We start from the raw sequence: 6,703 nt of genomic DNA, 5'->3' as shown, positions 1-6,703 counted from the left end.
AGGCATTGAGTTCAAAAGTCAGGAGGTTATGTTACAATTTTATGGATCTCTGGTTAGGCCACATCTGGAGGTTTACATACAGCTCTGGCTGCTCCACCATAGGAAGTATCTTGAGGCTTTGAAGAGGGTGCAGAAGAGGTTTACTAGGATGCTTCCTGTCTGAGAGTGTGTGGGGGATTGGACAATCTTGAGTTGTTTTCTCTGTAGCGATGAAGACTGAGGTGAGGTCGGATAGAGTATTATAAGATTGTGAAAGGCATGGATAGAGTTTACAGGCAGTATCTTTATCCCCAGGGTTGAAATGTCTAATACCGAAGGTGAGAGGGGGTAGGTTCAAAGGCGACATGAGGGATAAGGTTTTTTCTCAGAGAGTGGTGGATGCCTGGAACGCACTGCCTGGTATAGTGATAGAGGCAAGCACGTAGAGGCTTTTAGGAGGTGTTTAGATAGGCACATGAATATGAGGAAGTTGAAGCGATATGGCCAATGTGCAGGTGGGAGGGATTAGCTTTTGGGTTTTTTGGATTTAATTTTTAGCTGGTTCGGCAAAACATTGTATCAGAAGTGGAGAGGGTCAGCGACTTTAAATTTCTCGATGTAATCATTTTAGAAGATCTGCCCTGGCTGCAGCATGTAAGTGCGATTATGAAAAAAAAGCACAGCAGCACTTTTACTTCCCTAGAAATATGTGAAAATTAGGCATGTCATCTAAAACTATATGGCCCAGTCCATCATGTGTAAAGCCCTTTCCATCATTGAGTGCATCTACAAGGAGAGCTGTCACAGGAAAGCAGTGTCCAACATGAAGGACCTCAGCCACCCAGGCCACACTCTCTTCTTGCTCCTGCCATCAGAAAAAGGTACAGGAGCTTTAGGACCCATACCCCAGGTTCAGGAACAGTTATTAGCCATCAACCATCAGGCTTTTGAACCTGAGGGGTAACTTCATTCAATTTCACTCACCCCATTACTGAACTGTTCCTATAACCTATGAAGGACTGTTTATCTCATGTTCTTGATATTCATTGCCTATTTATTAATTATTATTCTTTATATTTTCTCAGCCCAAGTTGTAAATCCTGAGGTGCAGCACAGCCAATCACACTCATTTTTTTCAATTGCTAGGAACATTCGGACTATTTTAGTTTATTATTTATTATTGTTTATTATTATTTCATCTTTGTACTTGCAGCTTGTTGTCTTTTGCACATTGGTTGTTTGTCTGGGTGCAGTCTTTCATTGATTCTATTGTGTTTCTTGGATTTACTGTGTATGCCTGGAAGAAAATGATTCTCAGGGTTATATATGGAGAACTTACTTTGAACTTTGATCAGTATTCTGCTGTATCCTTTGGTGACCTTCTTCAGGTCCATAACTGCACCATTTTTCTTGAATTGGAGAACCTCTGAATCCGAAGTGGAGGTGATCTAGACTGAACAACTTCTCAAGCATTTTATTGACCATCTTGGAGTATTTTGCAGAGGCAGTGTAGGTTGAATTTTTGAAGTGTTTCCAAGGTGCACTTTACTGTGACTTGAAAGAACAGGGAAGTATTTTCCTTTGGTGACTTTAAGCTTGGTTCTGTGTTTGAAGCCATGGTCTTTAAAAAGCCCTTTTTCCCTCCATCATTCAAAGCTTGGGCTAAAGTTCTGTAATTTTACATTCATGTAAATTCACCGACTCCTCAAATGCAGTGGCTTTCTGCAATGGCTCCTGATTGCCAGTGGGTGGTGCTGTGTGGCAGGAGGGAGTTGGTAGAAAGGAGCACAGCCTCACAAATGTTTATGTCACGTATATAATGTATTTCATACTTTTCAGCCTGTCAACCATGATGGACACATCCTCTGAATGTGAATATAGTGTAGCCACAGGGCTAATTTGGAGAGACTTGTTTCTGGAGTGGAGGTGCAGCATCCATTACCAAGGACCACTGTCTAGAACATGCCATCTTTTGGTTTCTACCTTCAGGGAGAAAGTAGTTCAGGAACTGGAAGATCTGCACTCAATGATTCAGAAACATCTTCTCACCCCCTGACCCCCACCATCAGATTTCTGAATTGTCTGTGATCTTATGAACACTCTATTGTAATTCATGTTTTGCCTATTCTTTTATTTTGTAATTTGTAGTTATCTTGTGCCTTTGCACTGTACTGCTGCTACAAAACAACATATTTCTTGTCATCTGAGTCAGTAATAATAAATTTGATTCTGATTCTGATGTAGTTTGAACAGTTTTTCATGCAACCTGTTGTTTAGCTCCAGTCAAGAGATGAGTTCATTGAAGGTGAGACTCTGCATTTCATTGAAGAGAGTTGGTTCGTACTGGGTATGCTGTGCACCCACCAGTTAGCAATGTGCTCCGATTACCATTATGCAGTGGATATGGAGCCAGTGTGAATTGTTTTTGCAGTCAAACTTGGGGAAGATATTTCATTGCCTCTCTCAGCTGAAGGAGGTTTCGTGAAGGTTGGTAGAGGAAATCTTGATGCTGCTCCCTACTCTTTTCTTGGATTTGCCAGATGAGGACAACACATTCCTTGTTGGACAGGAGGATCCACATTAAGGATTCTGAGAGCAGCTACTCAGCCACAGTTGCAGAAGACCATTGTGATGCCCTTTATGTCTTGCAGCTAACAGGTGTAAACTAATATTCCGAACATGACCAGAAAGTGGCACATATTAATAACTGAGACACATAAACCGTAGATCCTGGAATCCAAACATCTCACAAGAAGCTGGAGGATTGCAACAGGTCTGGCTGCATCTATGGAGCAAAATGAACAGTAAACTGTTTGGGTGAACATGCTTCGGGACCGAGAGAAAAACTTCTTCAAAGTAGGCATACCTTGAAAAGATTTCACAGTGGAGTCACAAAATGGTCCAGATGAAGACTCACGATGTTTAATGTCCAAATTGCCTATTGCTCTCCATAGGTGCTGCCTGACCCACTAACTTCTCCAACTTTGTGAATGTTACTCTAATACCCATTATCATCTTCCAACGGGGATTTGGCAAACTAAAACCACATACCAAAAGGATTCTGACTTCTGCACCAGCCTCAACATTACCACACGCTTTATTGAAGTTTGATATATTGGCTCTGCAGAACAATAGCCAATTCCACCAATGACAGACTACATTTGCCATAAGCAGGACCCTCTACTTAGTGGGTTAACTACCATCACAATAACAGCACTAGACTAATTTCTGCCTGTCTTGCTAATGCTGGATCTGTTCTTCCTATTCAGCCATGGTTCTACGCACAGCTGCTCTAATAAGTCTGTACACTGACAGTGTGCATAATTTTGTGAATTCAAGCAGCTCAGACTGTTCAGGATTTCAGGTTGAAATGATCTCCTTCAACATCTTGTGTTTTCAGCTCTCAGTCAAGTCTGGCAATGTCTCAGACACAAACCACAATCATTTACTCTTTTCCTTGCCTTGGAACACAGTCGTCGCAGGAAACCACTGAGCATTGAAAACAACTTTGCTCTCAAGTTACCTTGTGCCGGTAATGTTTGCCATTTTGCCAACTGTATTATCTTAGCTGAATCATTTAGTCACATCAGTTGATTCCAAATCCTGTCAAATAGACAAGGCCACATTTCCTAGCAGACAGAACTGAGGATGGCTCAGAATTCCCATGGAAAGTTGTGTGATTAGTTAACGTCCATGAATCTGAACAGTTCCATGGGTCCACTCAGTATGCTGACCAGCAAGTATTGCTTTCAACATTGGATGTTTTGCACAGATTCAGTTTAATCAGATTAAACATAGTTTCCTCATATGGGATTAAACAGGCAGCTAACCCAGTTAGAGCCACAACTGAAAGACCATGAAGTGCTGGTGTACAGCAATGGCATTTTCCTCTCACCTTGTACCCCACCACTCAGTGGATCATCCTTTCAGAATTTCCATCAGCTCCAAGAAGGTTTCATAATCAGATTTATATTCCCCTCCCTTCACATTTCCACATTTAGAAGAGGTCACTCCCTTTGTGACTCCCTGATCTGTTCTTAAGTTGCTGCCTCCTGATCTCCCCTCCTATGGCACTTGCTCTTGTAGCTACTGGTGCGACACCTATCCTTTTACCTCTTCCCTCCCTTCCTCTACCCCCCCTCCCCCCACCACCACAATCTCCAGGGTCCCAAATATTTTTTCCAGTTGAAACAGCAAAATATTCACACTTCTTCCAATTGAGTGTACTGTATTTGATATTCACAATCTGATTTGTTCTACACTGGAGAAACCAAATACAAATTGGGTGACTGGGTTACGGAGTACTGTATATGCATTCAGTTCACACGTGTCCCCTGGGTGTCTGCACTTCACGATCTCACCCCCAGCCTTTTTGTCTGGATCATCCTGTACTGTTACCATGAGGCCCACTGCAAACACAATGAACAAAACATCTTTCATTTGTACATATTGCAGCCTTCTGGGCTCAATGTAAATTTCTCCAACTGATTCATTCAGTTTGAATCAGTTCTGGGCATTTTTGTCCATCATCTTCTTTATATTCATTTGTATACACTAGCATGCTGGAGTCGTCCCAGAAAATGAGGCCACAAAGCATTACTTAGACTTTACAACATTAACAACATGTCACATTGACACAAAGGGGTGAACTGCCTAATTAGTGGTTACATCTTTACTTCATGTCCATATGAAAGGTCTCAGCCAGAATTATCAACTTTATTCCCCTCCATAGATGCTGCCTGACTTGCTGAGTTTCTCTGGCAGTTTCTGTACGTTAATAGCTATGTCATTTAACCCTATGTTCAACCCATTGCCCTCCACTTCCTTCTCGATTACCTAGCTAATAGGTGTTGTCAGTCTCCACATCTGACAAATCATTTTCCACCATTTATATCTTGATCCCAGATGCATATTTTCCCTCCCTGCCCTCTCAGGGGATGACTCACTTGGGCATTCTCTGGTTCATTCAGCGCTCCCCTCCTCCTCTGACGCTGCCTGCGAGTGACTGTCAAAGGTGTAATGTTCCCAAACCTCTTTCCTCACCACCATTCAGGGAACTAAACAGTCCTTCCAGGTGAAGCAGAGATTCACCTGTACCTCCTCCAACCTGATCTACTGTATCCTGATACGGTCTACTTTATATCTGTGGGTTCAACTGCAGACAAACTGATGTGTTTGCTAAACATCTGTCTGCAATGGTCATCTGGGGCTCCCGGATGCCAGTCATTTCAATTCTTCCAACCTCCATCTCACTGAACTCTCAGAGTGAGTTTGAGCACAGACTTGAAGAATAGCCCCACATATTATGTGTGGATATCCTTCAACCCAATGGCATGAATATTGGATCCTCTCACTTCAGATGACCTTCTCTTCAGCCCCATCTTCTTCTACACAGACCCTCCTGTCATTCTCCTATCTCCCCCTTCCTAATTCTTCCACTCATTCCATTCTGTACATCCAGACCATCCCTGCTACTTCTACCCACCCCCACACTCTGAGTTTGTGTTTTTCTGATCCTCTCCCTACAGCCTTTCACTATTTACATTACACACTTGATTATCTTCTCCAGTTATTAGTTCATTATCACACATCCTGCCTCCAACCTACCTTTACACACTTGCCTATCACCATGTGCACCAGTCACTGCTGGCTCTGGTTGCTCTTCCCCCGCTCAGCTATAAATGGACATCCCCTCCCCGTCTCTCAGTCCAGATGAATGGCTTTGGTCTAAAATGTCAGTCCAGTGACATCATGGTGCCCATGTTGAACCTACAGGTGGCTGTGGATGTCCTCACCTGTCTGTCTCATTACATTGAGGAAGAAGGACATGTTTAGGTTCTGGAACAGCAAGCGGTAGGTGAAGGCCAAGCTGAGGGTGGATGCTAATGGTGTCATTATCCACCCACCATCAGAGTTTGCACAGTTGTTTGGTTTCTGAGATGTGCTGACCTGTGTCCACAATCCTTTACAGTTTCTTGTAGTCACATGCAGATCAGTCGTCACGTTGAGCCATTACTATGATGACACATCATAGAATGTTTTCTATGGTGTGTCAATAACAACTGATGAGGGTCAATGGGGATATGCAAAATTTCTTTGACCTCCTGAGGAAGTAGGGCCATTGGTGAGCTTCTTGTGATTGTGCCCCTTCCTGAATTCAATGCCCAAATCTTTTGTTTGTTAACATTGTTGTCAGGTCATTCACCTCTCCATCTCATTCCTGTGTTTCAACTCATTGTCATTTACGTTACAGCCCACTGCAGTCATCATTGTCACATTTTCAGCCTGGGAATTCCGCTGTAGTGAGGAAATTTCTCAATTACTGAAGTCAAAGAAGTGGTTGGTGAACATCTCCTTGTAGCATGTCCCCTCCAGTTAATAATGAACTCTGTGAAGTGATGATATGGCTTTCCTCCAGCAGCTTCCACCACTGCCAGTGACATCCCGACTGGTCATTCTGGCCACTGACTAGCTGTCTCATCAATGTTTCTCAGTGAGTTGACAGTGCCAACGGCAGACTGGATAGTACCTTTAGACTGACGGAAATGGTTCAATCAGCATTCTTACTGGAAGAGCACCATCATAACCCCCCCCCCCCCCCCCCCCGGTTGAGGTTAGACAACTCACGCTGGTCCCAGATTGACTTCTCTTCAAGACAGAGCCAGTCATAGTCAGATCCACCAACATCAGTCTGGTGTTCTTCTCTGATACTGCCTCCTGTCAC

Source organism: Hemitrygon akajei, chromosome 10 (genome assembly GCF_048418815.1).
Source record: "Hemitrygon akajei chromosome 10, sHemAka1.3, whole genome shotgun sequence".
In the NCBI taxonomy this organism is placed as follows: Eukaryota; Metazoa; Chordata; class Chondrichthyes; order Myliobatiformes; family Dasyatidae; genus Hemitrygon; species Hemitrygon akajei.
This window is presented reverse-complemented; position numbering follows the sequence as displayed.